This window comes from Eupeodes corollae, chromosome 1 (genome assembly GCF_945859685.1).
Source record: "Eupeodes corollae chromosome 1, idEupCoro1.1, whole genome shotgun sequence".
Lineage (NCBI taxonomy): Eukaryota > Metazoa > Arthropoda > Insecta > Diptera > Syrphidae > Eupeodes > Eupeodes corollae.
In genome coordinates this window covers 50,934,956-50,952,157 of record NC_079147.1, presented here as the reverse complement: position 1 = coordinate 50,952,157, position 17,202 = coordinate 50,934,956, and the positions used below count along the sequence as shown (strand labels likewise).

The 17,202-nt window shown below is 34.2% G+C and overlaps 1 protein-coding gene and 1 long non-coding RNA gene across 3 annotated transcripts in view; one reads left to right on the top strand and one right to left on the bottom strand.

Moving 5' to 3' along the window:
- The window catches only part of LOC129943350 (ankyrin repeat domain-containing protein 50), a 113,170-nt gene that overhangs the window by 66,434 nt on the left and 29,534 nt on the right, over positions 1-17,202 (bottom strand). The window lies entirely within an intron of this gene.
- On the top strand, positions 15,007-15,476 carry LOC129943351 (uncharacterized). Its single transcript, XR_008781222.1, has 3 exons — positions 15,007-15,176; positions 15,247-15,327; positions 15,393-15,476. It is a non-coding gene; the product is annotated as an uncharacterized LOC129943351 (long non-coding RNA).

Sequence of the window (17,202 nt, the reverse complement as noted above, 5' to 3'; positions counted from 1 at the left end):
CTGCTTAAAACTGTCATTATAGCCTTTGTTGTGTTGAAAGAAATGTCATCATGGAAGAATGTTCGTTTATTCGATTGTCGCTCTCATGTTAATAGTCCTTAACAATCAACTTTAGCTCAAATAAGCTGTCAACTGAGCACTGAATTATAAATTGAGTTTTAAATGTAGAATCAAAAGTAAATTTAAATAAAAAAACACAGCGATTTTCGATTGATATAAAGTTTGCAATTCGCCTTTAAGTGGGAACACAATGGCTGCAATCAATTTCGGACAGAAAGGGTATCCGGATACCTTTTTGTTAGTATTTTACGTGCAAAATAACAGCTGATCAAAAACAGCTGAGGTGTCAAAAAAAGAATCCAAAGGTATCTAAGAGTTTCTGGGTGATGTAGGTATGTGACAGAACAGCTGATTCAACAAATGGTTGAATTTCAAGAAACTTGAAAATTGATTTCAGCTTTTTGTATTTGTTGGTAAATAAAAAGATACAAAATGTTAGTTGAAGTTGTATTTGAAGATGTATATGTACATATGTAATAGACGATGAAGAAGCTATTTGCCTCCGAATTTTAGAAGGTAATGATGATTTAATTTTTAAACTTCAAAATTGACTTATTTTGTTCTTGTTTTGTAGATGCACATTTGTTACGCACCTATCAGTTAATCATCGTCCGTTGAATCAGTTGAAGTATCCAATAAATGTTTTATCTTACAACAATTTTGACTCCGAAGCTTAAATGTTTCTCTGCCTTTTGTGAACAGCTGAAAGTTGTTTTTATTTTTTGACAGCTATCCAACTCCTTTAACAAGGTATTTTAATGCCCCTATCAAACCCGAGATTGAACGCAGCCAATATCATACAAATTGACATTTCGGGACGATTCACATCATTCAATACTGTTGAGGTTTTTTGTATGGTAACTTGAGAAATGTTGGATTTTAACGAATCTTGTTTTCGGGTAAGCACGGTCTATTGCGTAGCCATATAGCAACAATCTAACGATCTTAAAGAACGTGATCATGGTGACAAACTGATACAAAACTCGAAATTAAAAAAATTACACGAAGAATTAGTTTTCTTTATGGCATTCAAAAATTGTAAATATTTTGCTTTGTTCTTATTGTGATCTGTTTAATATGACATGATAAATTCATAAAATTAATTCATTTTCATTAAAAAGCTGAAGTTGCTTTTAGAAAAAGCACTCTGAACTATCCCCATTCAACTCTGATGTTCCACAAGGAAGCCATTTTGGTCCCTTATTTTTTATTTTATATAAACATTTCTATATTTTTATTTAAAAAGCCAATTCAAATGTCAACGTATAAAAACGTTTACCTCATTTTCAGGATTGCGTTTATTCAAAGGCATACAATTTATATAAACAGGCTTAAAGATTAATGCGTTTTATCTTTGTACTTTTGTTGTCAGAAGTTTGTTTTTGAGTTAGAAAATATTTTAAAACTCGTGCAAAGCGTTATGTAAACTCTTGAAATCATCAACTTTTTTAACAAAAAACAAAAACAATATCAACAAATAAAAAATCCAACTTAAAACAAGATAAAATATGATTTTTTTTTTCATAAAAAATGGAAATTCCAAACGCATGTTTTCCATAATTTACATATTTTGTTCATCCTTTGATTTCTGACATTACATATACAGTTATACACAATTTAGGATCATAAAGATGAGCAAAACAAAAAGTTTTATCATCGTAAAATTCCTGGAAATTTTTAATAATGTAGGTATTTTATACAATGCTATGCAGGTACGGTACCATTCCTACCTTTTATATTTTAAAACCACAACACACATTCAATACATTATTGATGCAAGACAAGCTCTTAAAAAACAAGGAGTATAAATGAACATATGTATATGTTCGTATAGAACATACCAACCTACATATTTTTCAGTTTTTACCTTTTTTTACCTCCTCGAAATTATGTTAGGTGTGTAGTGTATATATGCATCAACTTGTCATGCGCCTTTTAAGCCGGATATAGGTTTAGTATATAAGCCGGACATTCAAAGAAACAAGACCCATCAATTCAAAATAATGAGCTATCTATATCTGTACCTCGTCGTCGGCTCTAATCCCTGACCCCAGCCAACCTAATTCCATAACTTTGCATGAGCTAACCTCAATTAATGTGGCAGTTCCCACCACAAGAGCCACCTAAAAACGACCATGTTCCATAATATAACAACTAAATCTTTGCTGTGGTATTGTATAAAGTAGGAGCATCAACAATACACACATCTACCTATCTACTTTGCCCGTCTTTCCATCAAAGCAAAACACTAAAGAGTGTGTACATTTGAATGCTTAACAGCATTCGGAAGCGCCACAGTCATTCAATATAAAAAAATTGACGTGAAAAACATGCAAAGCAGCAGCACCACCAACGTCAACAAGGCCCGTAAATAGAAAAAAAATATAAGAACTATAAACACCGGTCGACCTACTGACTAACTACCTAAAGCTTTTACATGATATGCATCATGCCTCTGCTTCATGCATTTTTGTATATATCAACCCCTGGTGGGTGTTTTATATCGTTTTTGAATCTGCCTGCACCAGCCCATTCAAGTTGAAAAACTAAAACTACACCTAAATGCACGTACAGTGTACTCCGAATAGAAAAGTCATAATAGCTGAATAAATTATACGAAAATAAAATACGAATTCGAGGTCGAACTTTGGATGATTGGCTCTTTGGGTTCTATATGTGTCAAATAGTTGATTACGTCAGATTCAAGTGTCAATGACCGAGTAAAGTGACATAACAAGATAATAATTGCATAATACAACTGCGGAACAATAAATATGATTGATTTAACAGAATAGAAATGATTGTCATTTCTAAAAAGTGTCATGTCAACTGTCAAATTAGCGCAACTGCATTCACAAATCAAAAAGCTTTTAGGTACTAGGTACTTTCAGATGTTAGAGGGTTCTTAATTTCCAGTTAAAAAAATGCATTCTTGAAACTAAAATTAAGACCAAGGCAATTTGTTAATTTTTCAGATGTCACTAATTTTTAACTTTGGACTTTACTGCACAAATATTAACCTTTAGTTGATGGTGCAGAAGATAGGTATCTAGAGCATATGATCAGCTGATTTTTGGGACTTCTTTACATGAAGGAAAATTTTACTTGACTAACTTTCTCCAAATCCTTGGAGTTATACTAAGGATCTGGCCCTACAGGTTGGGGGTTGTGCCGTCGGGGTGACTTCCTGGCCACGTAAAAAATACCTTAGTTGCGAAGCACCAACAAGCCTCGGATACGGACGGATTCACTATTAACAACCAAAGCAAACGGTGTTAGGTCCCTTAACAGACCACGTGCAGCTGAACAATTAGCGGAAGCACTAAACTGCTGCAATCAGATATTACCGCCATCCAAGAAATGCGATGGGATGGACCGGGCAAACGAAAACTAAAAGACTGCGATGTATATTACGGCGACTGCTACCAAGAACAAAGACAGCGTCTATTTGGGTGTGGATTTGTTGTTGCAACTAGACTCAGGCAAAAAGTGTTGAGTTTTAATAGTGCGAGCGAGGGCATCACGACAATCCGCATCAAGGCTAAATTCGCTAATATAAGCCTAATATGCGCGCATGCCCCAACAGAGGAGAAAGATGAAGACACCAAAGACATATTCTTCGAGCTCTTGGACAAGAGATATGAGCAGTGCCCTGGCTATGACATTAAAACTGTCTTAGGAGATTTTAATGCCAAGCTAGGAAGAGAAGACATCTTTGGTGGAACAATCGGGAGATACAGCCTGCACGACACCACCTCCCACAACGGATTCAGGCTGATCGATTTCGCGATCGACGCACGACACGACACTTCTCCAGTATCCAGGATATCCAAACATTCCGAGGGGTCAACATTGACTCGGACCACTACCTCGTTGTAGCCAAGGTACGGCTACAGATATCCCGATCCAAGCCAAAACAAGGAAGTACTGTGAGAAGATTCGACGTTAGACGGCTACAATCGCAAGAGACTGCCATGTCCTTTTCCGATCGAGGCTCTAATAACCTCTTAAGGAGTCCTATGCTGCCTGCATTAAGCATTAAAAACCAGTGGCAACATTGCTCTGTAGCCATCAGCGATGCCGCCTCTGAAGTGCTAGGTTTCACACGGCTACCACAGCGAAACCCCTGGTTTGACGACGATGCCGGCAAGCGCACAAAACGGCGCTGCACAAAAGGACTAGAGCTGCTTGCGAGCTCTACGAGCAGAAGAGGAGAGAGGAACACCGGCTTCTTAGATGGAAAAAAAGAGAGCATGAGAAGCGAGCGATCGAGGAGATAGAGGGATGTCACAACAGGAAAAAAGGTACCAGCCCGAACCGAAGCCTGTAAAGACGATCAGGTGAATATCGTAGTAGAACCGCAGTCTATGTTGAGAATATGGAAAGACCACTTCTCCAAATTATATAACGAACCGAATTCCGCTGTAAGGGAGATAGAACCACTCAACCTAGGGGACGCAGATCAACAATTCCGCCTACCCGACCTTGACGAAGTAAAGATAGCTATATCTAAACTTAAGTCAAACAAAGCTGCTGGAGCTGACGGCATCGCTGCCGAACTATTCAAAGCAGCAGGCGATGACTTGGTAGGGAGCATGCACCAACTCATCTGCAAAATATGGTCGGAAGAAAGAATGCCCGATGAGTAGAATCTCAGATTTAGTGTGCCCTATACATAAGAAATGAGACCCTTTAAACTGCGCCAACTACAGAGGCATCAGTCTCCTTAACATTGCGTATAAGATCCTCTCTGCTGTGTTATGTGAACGTCTGAAGCCATTCGTCAACAACCTGATTGGTCCTTATCAGTGTGGCTTCAGACCAGGAAAGTCCACTATCGCCCAAATATTCACACTACGGCAGATCTTGGAAAAAACCAAGGAGCTTCAAACCGATACCCACCATCTCTTTATCGATTTTAAAGCTGCGTATGACAGCATCCATAGGGAAGAGCTCTACAGAGCAATGTCTGGTTTTGGCATCCCTGTCAAACTTATCCGTTTGTGCAGAATGACGATGGAGAACGCACGGAAAAGATCTCACCGATGCATTTGATGTCAAAAAAGGTTTTAGACAAGGCGATGCACTGTCATGCGACTTCTTCAACATCGTTTTGGAAAGAATTGTACAAAACTCAACCGTCAACACTAGAGGCACAATCTTCCAAAGGGCCATCCAATTACTCGGATACGCAGATGATATTGACATAATTGGAAGATCAAAGCGTGATGTCAGTGGAGCGTTTTTGAGCATTGCGACGTAAGCGAAGAAGATGAGTTTATTGGTAAATGAGGGCAGGACCAAGTATATGCTGTCATCGAAAAAGGACATTGAACAAAGACAGCTATAACTTCGAGGTAGTTAAGGACTTTGTCTACCTAGGCACCGCTATTAACACAGACAACAACGACCACAGATCAAACGAAGAATAACTCTTGCAAATCGCAATTGAGAAGTAAAGTCCTCTCTCGAGCATCTAAAAACACCATCTATAAGACACTCATCATCCCGGTTCTCATTTATGGCGCTGAGGTCTGGACCCTGTCAAAGAAAGATGAGAGCGTCTTAGGATGCTTCTAGAGAAAAATTCTTCGGGTGATTGTTGGTCCCGCACGCATAGATGGAGGAGAAGATATAACGAAGAACTGTACGGGCTGTACAGCGATACTGACCTAGTTAACAGAATTAAAGTCCAACGGCGTAGATGGGTGAAGACCTCAACCAACTTGGCGTGCGAAACTAGAGACAGCTAGCTAGGGACCGAGCTGGCTGGAGACGCATGTTGGTTGAGGCCCAGGTCTGCCCGGAATGTAGCGCCACCTTAAGTAAGTAAGTAAGTAACTTTGTCACTATCGTCTCTTTTATCGTTTTTATTATTAGATAACTGAAATGTCAAAATGAACTCAATGAAAGATAATGCTTGTGAAAATGTTATTAAACTTGGGTTTTGTCTATGGGAAATTGTGAAAATTTGCAACAAATTGCTTTTTACCAAACTTACCACCTTTTTTGTGGTACCTATTTATTGTTATTCTGACTGTTACTGATTTTAATTTTTGCCGCCGCCGACGATAACTCTAATTTATGATGTAAATTATTTATGTCTGATATTGTAGTTATAATTATAATTTTGTATATACATACATACATAGGTCAATAACACAAATTTATCTGCAATCTCTGGACTTTCACGAATAATTCAAGACCAAAATTTAAATTAGCCAAATCGGTAAAGGCATTATTGAGTTATAACATTACAACGAAAAGTGACATTGATTTTTATATATAAATATATAGATATAGATAAATTAAAGGAAGCTATTTTGAAAATAGAGTGGAATAAGGACTAACCTTATTTAGCTTCGACGTTACTTGTACAGTTGTACACCTCTCCAACTGTTCTTATCGCAAGGCCACCTAAAAGTTTCAACGTTCCTTTAAGGCCGTCAAAAGTCCTATTAAACTTACTATGCTTACTGGCAAAACTAGGTGCTCATTATCCAACTATCAATTGTAGCTGCCACATCGTTAATTTCCCAAAATAAGAAGCAAAAAAAACTTTCTGCCACCCCATAACTTTGTGTAATTTTCTAGATACTTATGCAACCATATTATACCTTCCAAATATAGGTACACAACTTTCAGAACAACAAATTGCAATTAAAGTATGATTACCAGAGTTATGCCACGGAGTATTATAATATCGAAATGTATAATATTGTAACTTGTACCAAACTATACCAGCTATATCCAAATACGAGTACGATGATGATGATGAATACTTGGCTCAATCATAAACTTTCATGACATACACCAACTTTTTAAGCTTAATTATATGTAAAACAGAAAAGGCAATTTATTTTCTTCTTTCGATACGATATTATGATGATTGTAATGTCTGTGCTGAGGCGGAATTAAGTTCATTAATTCAGTTGCATTTATTTACTCGAGATGTAGGTTTATGTGCATAGCGTATAATGAAAATGCACAATCGAAATAATTAAGCATTAATGACCCATCTCCCAGTCTCGAGTATTATGCACTATCAACTAGAAACAAACAATGAGAAGACCACACAATCGGAATTCATCCAACCCAGTAACTTGGTAGCTTCCGTTGTATCGTGTATCTGTATAGATCCAATGACATGGTGAGGTATCAAAGACATGCTTCAATAATTATACAATTAGACTTTCTTCAATTATTTGAAGCTTTAGGGTTGAAATGTAATCCACACAAAACTTGACCATCATTTTTAATTGATTTCCGTATACACTAAGCTCATGTCTATTGTAGTTTCACTCAATTTTCGGAACACAAAATTATATTACGCCATATCAAAAACTATATTGAGGTTAAATATTTGGGCACACTTGTTCTTGCTCTTCCTCATCCCAGTAGGAAATTTGCTCACCAATGAAAATTTTGTGTGAAATCGCCAAGGAAATCAGCTACTCGAATCATTTAGGAATAGCATGCAATGAAATCCTTACTGAAAGGCATTGCGTTTTTCCTATGATTATACAATCCACCCTATCTTTTTCCTTGTAAAATATTTCATTCCCGATATGAAGCACGAGATGGGTGTTTTGTTTTTGTTTATATTTGCCTTTTTCTTCTCTACCTGGCACTGAATAATACGGAGATTGGCTTCAGTTTTAGAATTTCAATGCTCGGGTTTTTTACATACAATAAAAAATTGCCGTTCCCGTTCGTCAGCCTGGTTTGCTTCGAGAAACAAAGTTATTTCCAACAACAACGACCGACGGTGATGGCGACGCATGGTTGAAGGATTGCAATGTTCGGGTTTTTTACATATCATAAAAACTTCGATTCGCGATCGTCAGCCTGGTTTGCTTAGAAACAAAGTTATTTCCAACAACAACGCACAGTGTTCGGGGCAAAAATACTCCATTACCAAGATCGGAATCTCAGACTGACATTTCGGTTTGCCTACAAGCTAAGGACACATTAAATGTGAGAAAGTGTGCGTGAAATGATGCAAAAACCAAACACATTCTCACATTTAGTGTTCCGGCCCATCAAAATGCTTCATTATAGTCTGCAGGCACATCTAAATGCTTTATTTTGAATGTTTTATGGCCTCGTTCAAAAACTAAACAATCCTAACCAACAGAATCTGAAGTGCTGACATGGTCTTAAATTGGAAGATTTATATAGCTTTTTAATTTCAATCCAAATAAATGTTGTAAATGTATATTACTTAAAATAAAACTGACCAAATACATATTTAATGATTTATTAGTACTGTATTTTGTTTACTTAAATTATTTGCGAACGCAATATGAGCTGCAACTGGTTAAGTATAATTAGAAATGGACAAAAGTGTAACTCAATACTTTGTAGAACAACAAAACAGACATAAGCAAGTCTGTTGAATAATTCTGCATAATAACCAAAAATGCTAAAGAAAAATCATTGCAATTTTTGTGTATTTTATGAATTTCCTTTAATTTTTGGAACTCTATTTCTATACTGCAATGTTATTTTATATTTTATAAAATAAAAATATGGAATATATATATATTTTTTTTTCATATTGTCAAACATTAGGTATGCTTTAATATATATTTGATTTTTTATAATATTTAATAACTAGACTGTATCACCATTTTAATAGAACATTCGTTTGTTTTCCTCAAACATTTTACTGCCACTGATTCAATTTTATAAAAAAATGTATTAAAATATCTTGAGTAGCAATCATTTTAACGCTTAAAGAAGTAAACAAGATGTTTTTGTCTGTGCATAGCACTCAAATGGAATGAAATTATTAAAATGCAATAATATTAAAAATGCTTGTTTTATTTTCTATAAACCAATTTAAACAAAGTGTGGAGGCACCCCAAATAAGCACTTTGGAAAATTTTCCTACGGAATATTAACTGTTATTTTTCGTGGTGAATTATGAAACTTCAATAATTTCATTGAATTTTGAATTCAATTCCAATACGAACTTGTTGATTTTTTATAAAAGCTATCAAAATTGTTTTTTTAAAAACAAATTGGATTTAAATCATAGTGTTAAATTGACGTACCGTAGCTTTTCATTTTCATATGCAAAATATGGACAAATCACGAAAGAAACGCGTATGCATCCTTGGTTGTAAATTTTTCAACCATACTTTCGGTGCTCCTGATGATAACAGGTAATAAATTGATTAATATGTTTAATTAACTAAACTTAATCGAACCACCATGCTGCTATGGTTTAAACAATTAAAAAATCGATTGAATCTTTGTTCCAAATAAACGCAACGAAAATGTACCTTGTTCTACTTTTCCCTAGGCTTATCCAAACTACAAAGTCCTACCGTTCCGAAATTTTTTGATCCTTTTACATAATTCCAACGGTTCTAAGTCATAATTATCCTCCTCTAAGTGTTTCTCACAACCACTTTCAATTTAAATTCGTTTTTCTAAAAATTTCTATATAGTACCTATTTCATCAAAAAATCGTATGAAATGCATGAAATCCCACTTACAAAGTCCTGCCGTTCCGAAACTATTTGATCCTTTCCCATAATTCCAACGGTTCTAAGTCATAATTATCCTCCTCTAAGTGTTTCTCACAACCACTTTCAATTTAAATTCGTTTTTCTAAAAATTTCTATATAGTACCTATTTCATCAAAAAATCGTATGAAATGCATGAAATCCCACTTACAAAGTCCTGCCGTTCCGAAACTATTTGATCCTTTCCCATAATTCCAACGGTTCTAAGTCATAATTATCCTCCTCTAAGTGTTTCTCACAACCACTTTCAATTTAAATTCGTTTTTCTAAAAATTTCTATATAGTACCTATTTCATCAAAAAATCGTATGAAAGTCATAATTGTTTTTTTCAAAAACTTGATTTTATTTATTTATTTCTTAACGTAGCAGCAGAGAGCTATGGCGACAGCGGCTTAATCTGAATGTCCTGTTAAAAAGCCATAGAGTGTGTGAAAACCATTTTTCCGATATAATGTTCACAAGTACAGCCAAAAATCGGTTATCCAGATGTGCTATGCCTGACATTCCACATTTAGACATTCGGGATACATCAATTCTTCATCCTGAAGAATTGAATATTCCTCAAGAACTAAATAATGAAGACTTTTTTTTCCCAACAGGTACAGAGGAACAGCCCCAAAGAGAAATTGATGAAAATGTGTTTGTTACTCAGGTAAGGGATGCATTTACACAAACTTCATTACATTTAAGAAATAATACCCCACAAAAAGAATTTTTGCGAAGCACTTTAAGAGCTACCCAGAAAAATCTTTTAGATTCCGAAAGCCGGAATGATAGTCTTGAACGGACTGTTAGGGAAAAGGATGCTCACATTTTAAGGCTAGAAGAGCAAGTTAAGAACTTAAAGGTTAGCTTAGAATCCGCTAAGGATTGTTTTGAAAGGGAATTAAAGGAAAGTTTGTCTGATGGACTCTACGTTATCGTGACAAATTTCAGAAATAATAACAAAAAACAGCCAAAAGGCTTTAGGTATTCTTACGAAATGAAGTTACTAGCACTTTCAGTAAAATTTACTTCGCCAGTAACTTACAGATTAATGCGTGAGACTTTAGGATTGCCTTCAGATAAAACACTTAGTTCGTTTATATCTAATTGGCCAAACCAACCTGGTAATATTGATTTCAATATTAAAAGCTTAGAGCTTAAAATGAGCCAGGCCCCCTTCATGTTTAGGTATTGTTCAATTTCAATGGACGAAATGTCATTGAAAACAGAATTAAGGTATTGTGGGAAAACAGATAGAATAATAGGATTTGAGGATTATGGGTTAGATGAGTTAAGAACACAATGGCCTGCTAACAACGTTTTAGTTATCATGGCCCAGGGCATAGCTAAGAGATGGAAACATCCCATAGCTTATTATTTTGTCCGTTCCGCCTGTCCGTCCGTTATGCTTAAAAAGCTTTTGTTTAAGTGCATAAAAGCACTTCAAATAAGTGGTTTTATCCCACTTCATGTAGTTTCTGACCAAGGAGCAAACTTTCGGGGCCTCCACCGAGAACTTGGTATAAGTAGTGACAAGCCATATTTTGAGATAGAGCTAGGGGGAGACAAACAAAAAATTTTTTGTTTTTACGATGCACCCCATTTAATAAAAAGCTCAAGAAATTGTCTTCTTAAAAATAACATATCCTTCACCTGTTCTGGTGAATCTTCTTCTGCCACTTGGAAGGATATAGAAAAGTTGTACAATTTAGATTCAAAACTAAGTTTGCGTTGCGCCCCAAAGCTGACTATTGATCATATTCATCCCAATACATTTCAACGAATGAAAGTTCGTTATGCCACCCAAGTTTTTAGCCATACCGTAGGTTCAGCACTCAGTACTTTATACAGCTCAGGAGGAAGCTTTAATACAATGAAAGGCACTGCAGAATTGGTCTACTTTTTCAACGACATTTTTGATATTTTCAATTCGTCTATGAAATCTTTTGGAAATCGTTTTCAATCAAAGTTCAGTTGTACTGAAGACCAGTTAAAATTTCTGCAGGACGCGAAAAAAATGTTACATTCATTTAAGGTCATTGAGTTCGGCGGTAAGAATGTAACAAACAAATTTTCGTTCATAAAAGGTTGGCTACTTAACATTGAGGCACTTTTATCCATGTGGGAACATTTAAAGGTATGTAATTTTAGTTACATACTAACGAGACACCTTAATCAGGATTGCTTAGAGCATTTTTTTGGCGACGTTAGAAGTTCAGGTGGAAACAATAGGCGGGTGTCTCCGTATTCTTTTGTGACCATTTTTCAACAGCTTTGGGGACTTAGATATTTGAGGGTTGTCAAGTCCGGGAACTGTGAGCAATTAAATTTTATAGAGTTAGATAGTTTTTTTAAAGACAATGTGTCTAAGCAGGTTTGCTTACCCTCCGACAAAGAACCTTTAAGTAGTATTACAGCCACTTTAACTGATGATATAAGTATAACTAATTTCTTAAAAGAAAATAGTTTTGCTTATGTCTGCGGTTGGTTGTACAGACAATGCTACGAGAAGCATACTTGTGAAGTTCCATTGCCAACTTTAGCTAGTTCAGAATCTTCAATTAGGTTAGTATTTTCATCATTTAAGCAGTTTGATAATTGCTTTTAGCTCCACCTTCAAATTTTTATGATTATGTTTTAGATATAGAAAAACAGTTTTGCAATTTATTCGCCACCGTTGCTCATGAAAACGATGTTCTTCGAAAAATGTTAGAGGTATTGAAACCAAATTTTAGTTTTGTTTGTTGCAGGAACATTCCTGAAAATTTCTTTTTTAGGTACTATGTTAGAGTTAGAATTTTGTTTGTAGTTAGATTTTGGAATAGAGATTTGAGAGAACCATGTTTTAAAAATAAGTTGCTTTGTGTAAAGCATCTTTAGGGAATAGAAATAGGCAATAGGGTTACACACAATACAAACTAAATGAGTGCAATAAATAGATTTAACTAACTTTTTTTATTTCAGTTTGGGTGCAATAGGCCTACAGGGGAAACCGAACACCCAATAGAAAAAAAATCGGTTAACGCGCCAAAATGCATACCTCTTGACTTAATATTATTTTCTATGCTTGCACAAACTTCTTTTCCCAAAAAAAGTATTTACACATAGAAAATAATTTGTAAGTCTAAGGTGGTGTGGAAATGCATTAAATTGTATCTTTTGATTAATTATACATTTCATACATTAAACTATGAATAATAATTTTTAAATTGAAGTGTAGTTGGAAGGTAAATAAAAAAACGTCTATATTTACCTTAGACTAATTGAATGAGGTTGATGCAGAAAGTCGTTGGAAAATGACAACTTGGGTTAAGTACAAATTTTGGAAAAAATAAAGTCTTTTTAGTATTAACTTCCCATAGGAAGTTTTTGTAATCGGTCCGATTTGTCAAAATGAAAATTTTGACATTTTTCGAAGTTTCGAGGTCCCTAGAGTCGAAATCAAAAAGAGATATCGACTTCAAATAAATTTTGTATACAGATAATAATGCAGAAAGGACTCTGAACAAAATTGCGTGTTTGTTTTTTTTTTCCATAGCAGTTTTGGCTAAAGTTTGGCTAAAAAAAAATGCAAAAGAGTTGAATTAAATTGTATATAATATATTGCAACGTGATACTAAAGAAGAAGAACGTGATATATGTAAGAAAAATACAAAATGATTGTATCTCCAAAATAATTTTGTGGAACGATTAATAACGTTTTTGACATCTCGTAAAATGTTGAGAAAAATCGAATTTTCTGTTTTTCTCAAAGTTAGTAAAAATTGATTTTCGACTCAAATATCTTTATAAAAATTTGAGTTCATGGCTTTAAACTAATTTTATCTTTAAGAAATACTTTTATTGTTTTCAACATTCAGTAAAATTTTGAGAAAAATTTAATTGACAGTTTTGTTTACAAAAAATAAAAACCTAAACAAAAATTATTAAAAGTTGGTAAAAATTGGTCTTCGATTTTAATATCTTCAAAAAATTTAGATTATGGCTTTAAACTAATTTTATATTCAGTAAAATTTTGAGACAAATCGAATTGGTAGATTTTTTACAAAAAATAAAAACCTAAAAAGAACATTATTAAAACTTGTTAACAATTTATTTTCAACTCGAATATCTTTATAAAAATTAAAAAATAGGCTTCAAACTAATTTATTCTCACAGAAAATATTGTTTTCGACATTCGACACACATTTTTTTTAAATAAAAATCCGATTTTTCATACAAATTAAAATATACAAAAAAAAAAATACGGAAAATTGGTAAAAATTGATGTTTGGTTTTCGATGTCTCGGGAATAATAGAAGACATTGACTTCAAATTAATTTTATTCATTAATTCTCATTATTTTTTTCATTATAAGCAGCATTTTTACGATACATACCCTTCAAAAAATAATAATTAAACTTGAACTTTGGTAATTAAAAATTTTTAAGGAACCAATGAAAATTATATTATGCGTTAAACTGTGGGAATTTACTAAAAAAAACTTCTGTACGTCAAGAATAAACATTCAAGTCGAATACATGATCTTTTGAATGAGTTGTGCATGAATTCAGAACGGTTTTTGACATTTTAATTTTGTGATAAATGTCAAAATTTGCATTTTATTCGCTCTGCATTTATTAAACAGGTTCGCTATAACTGTTCTGATTATTTTTTTTTAAACATTGATGTTCCTTTGATGTGTTATATAGTTTTGTTTGATAGCAAATACACGTACGCTTCCATCAATCAAGAATGTTATGCATAGCTACGGTATTTTTCGCTTATACTTCTTTTTTTTTTAAATTTAATATTTATTAATCAAAATGAAATTGAAAAATAGTCCCAAACTTAAATTATGGAGAAAACTATTTACATACTTCGATTAATTAATTTAATACAGATTTTAATTGCAAAATAAATATTTGAGCCGTTCATTTACGTAAATTTAGTAGAATTCAATAAATTGCGCTCGCACCCTTAATTTGATGGTTCTTCGAACGCATCTTTGATACAATAATTCGAGGTTAATTATGAAATTTGAAGAATTTCGTAGTGATTATTCTAAATTAGTGAATTAATTACAATAAAATGATGTTGAACATGTTTTTTTCAAGACAAAAATGTACATTGGTTCGCTATCAACAAAATGACTGCAAAATTAAAACTTAGAACTGGCTTTTTCATCGAAAAAAGTGAAAAGAAAAACCTGAAAAAAACATATTAACCTCCCCATTTTGTTTTTGCTTTGCAAAGTGCCGCTAGCCCACGGCATCGTTTTTTTTTTGTTTGTTCTCACATCTATTCATGGACTAATTGTCAAAATTACAAATACAACAATGTAAACAAACGGGTTTGGGAGAGTGAAACGTACGAAAGATTCCGATCTTGGTAATGGAGTATTTTTGGTTCGGGGTAAGTGATTTTTTTTTTGAGAGCATTGTTGTTTTTTCGAGAAACAGTTTTCAGTTGAATTTCATTGTTCATAGTGTCAACAAGTGAGTAAAGCTTAAAGTTATTAAAAAGAGTTTAGAAAATAAATTATAATTGTAAAAAAGTGAATATTTTGGTAAATTGGTAGAATTTGTGTTCAAATGGACAAGAAAAATATTCAGGTAATTTCATTTAAATTACAAATCCCTTTCTACAATTATCTAATCCTATTTTATTGCTCTTTTTTTAAAGGCTTCCGGATCTAAACAGTCGGCAATGGACTCCATTGAATTTTCACCCACAAAGCAGCCAAGGCGGATTTTTAAGAAAACGGTAATTATAACTATTATTATTTTATTAAATTAAATTTCTATATATCTGCTTTACATTTTGTATAGAATCAACAAGATATGATAGACGAAATGAGAGCGGACATTAAAAGTTTGTGTGTCACCGCGGAGCAGCTAAAAAATGGAATCTGCTCATTCGCAGCATTTTTTTCAATAAAATCATAAAAATTTACATGGCTGTTTTTTTTTTAATATTTGTATCCAAAGATTTAGGTATGAGTAAAAAATAATTCGATAATAAAAACATGATTGACTTCATTTATGCACATTCACGACATTTTTCACCAGGTCAATTTGCATTAGTGAATGAGTTACATTGGCTTCCCTAAGGAAACCACTGGTCAATATTCATTTATGAAAAAGGCCTTCAATTTTGCAAAGTGAATTCCTTGGTGAACATTCATCACATTTTTCACCAATGTAAAGTACACAAGTATATCAGCAACTCCACTAACCCAGTGATTTCCCCGGTGTGAATTCACGGTATTTTTCATCAACTAAAATTCACTTTGGAATACACCAAATGCACTTGCTTGGTGATTTCCTCTCTGAACAGTCACCATGAAATTCACAACTTGGTGAACGCCAATCCAATCCCCATGTTAATTTCACTGATGTTTTCACCATGTTTTCATGGGGTGTAGCTTCCATTCACCAAGGAAAAAGTTGGTGATTCACCGATGAATTTTTTGAAATTTCCTACTGGGATTACTTCCCGAAGCTATTTGGTTGCCTCAAATAAACATGCAGCTGCCTTATGTATGTTTATGTTTATGTGTGGTGGATGGATGTAATCGCCGATGACGATGACGACTACGACGAAACCGCTCTTAACTATTGCGCTGGAACTGGAATAATTCATGCCTAAATGTCTCATTCGCTACTTTGTACTACCACCCCTCCACGAAACCCCTCTTTGAAGCATGTCCGTGTACAAAAACCAAAATCATTACATCATTCTTCCGAAATAATTTCGATTTTAATTACCGAAAGGAACCGCGTTAGCCGCGTCTCTAGACATCAGCAGGCAGAAGCGCGAAAAACTATACCAGGCCAGGGCACGAGCAAGCAATTATTCCTCACATCACATCAAACTTTTATGTACGAGTCGAGTATATAACACGAGTCGAGTGTATGTTTTGAAATTGGTAGCATCTGCGGCAGATATATAGTAGCAATTTATATGTATAAACAAACTTATACATACCTTCTTCTTCTCCATATACAAGTCGAGAAATGAATTTAAGCGAACAAACATGTTTTTGAAATGCCATGAATGCCTTGCTGTTCATGTCAGTTTTGAAGTAGTGGTTCTCCGTTTAAATTGACATGTTAAAGCATTACTTAAGGAATATGCAATCATCAATCAAATTATCATAGACAAGCTTATAGTTTTAATAATTATGCTTCCGATAGGGCGTCAACAAGCGAGCGAGTTACACATCACATCAGCTTTCAATTGATGATGAAGATGATCTATAAGTGGGAGGGTTTTTAATAGGTCGGTCGTCTTCGTCGTCGTCGTAGTAGTTAAGTATCTAGGTCACATTTAAAATTTGTATAGATTTGGTTTTCAATTTTTGACATCCCGAATGACCTTCTTCAGCTTGAATTATTATAACTAAAGCCTTGTGTTGCCTTTTGTGTTCATTGATATACTTATGTAGACATAAAGTAGTTCCAAGTGCGGAAGGTCAAATAGAAGAGTGTGGACTCTCAATAGTAGCAATTATTATGCATAAACGAAGATATGTATGTATAATGAAAACAAATAATGTGTTGCGTTCCATAATTATATTTGCTTGTCCATTAACAACGCCAACGTAATCTTTGTTGAGAACGCCCTTGTTAAGATGTA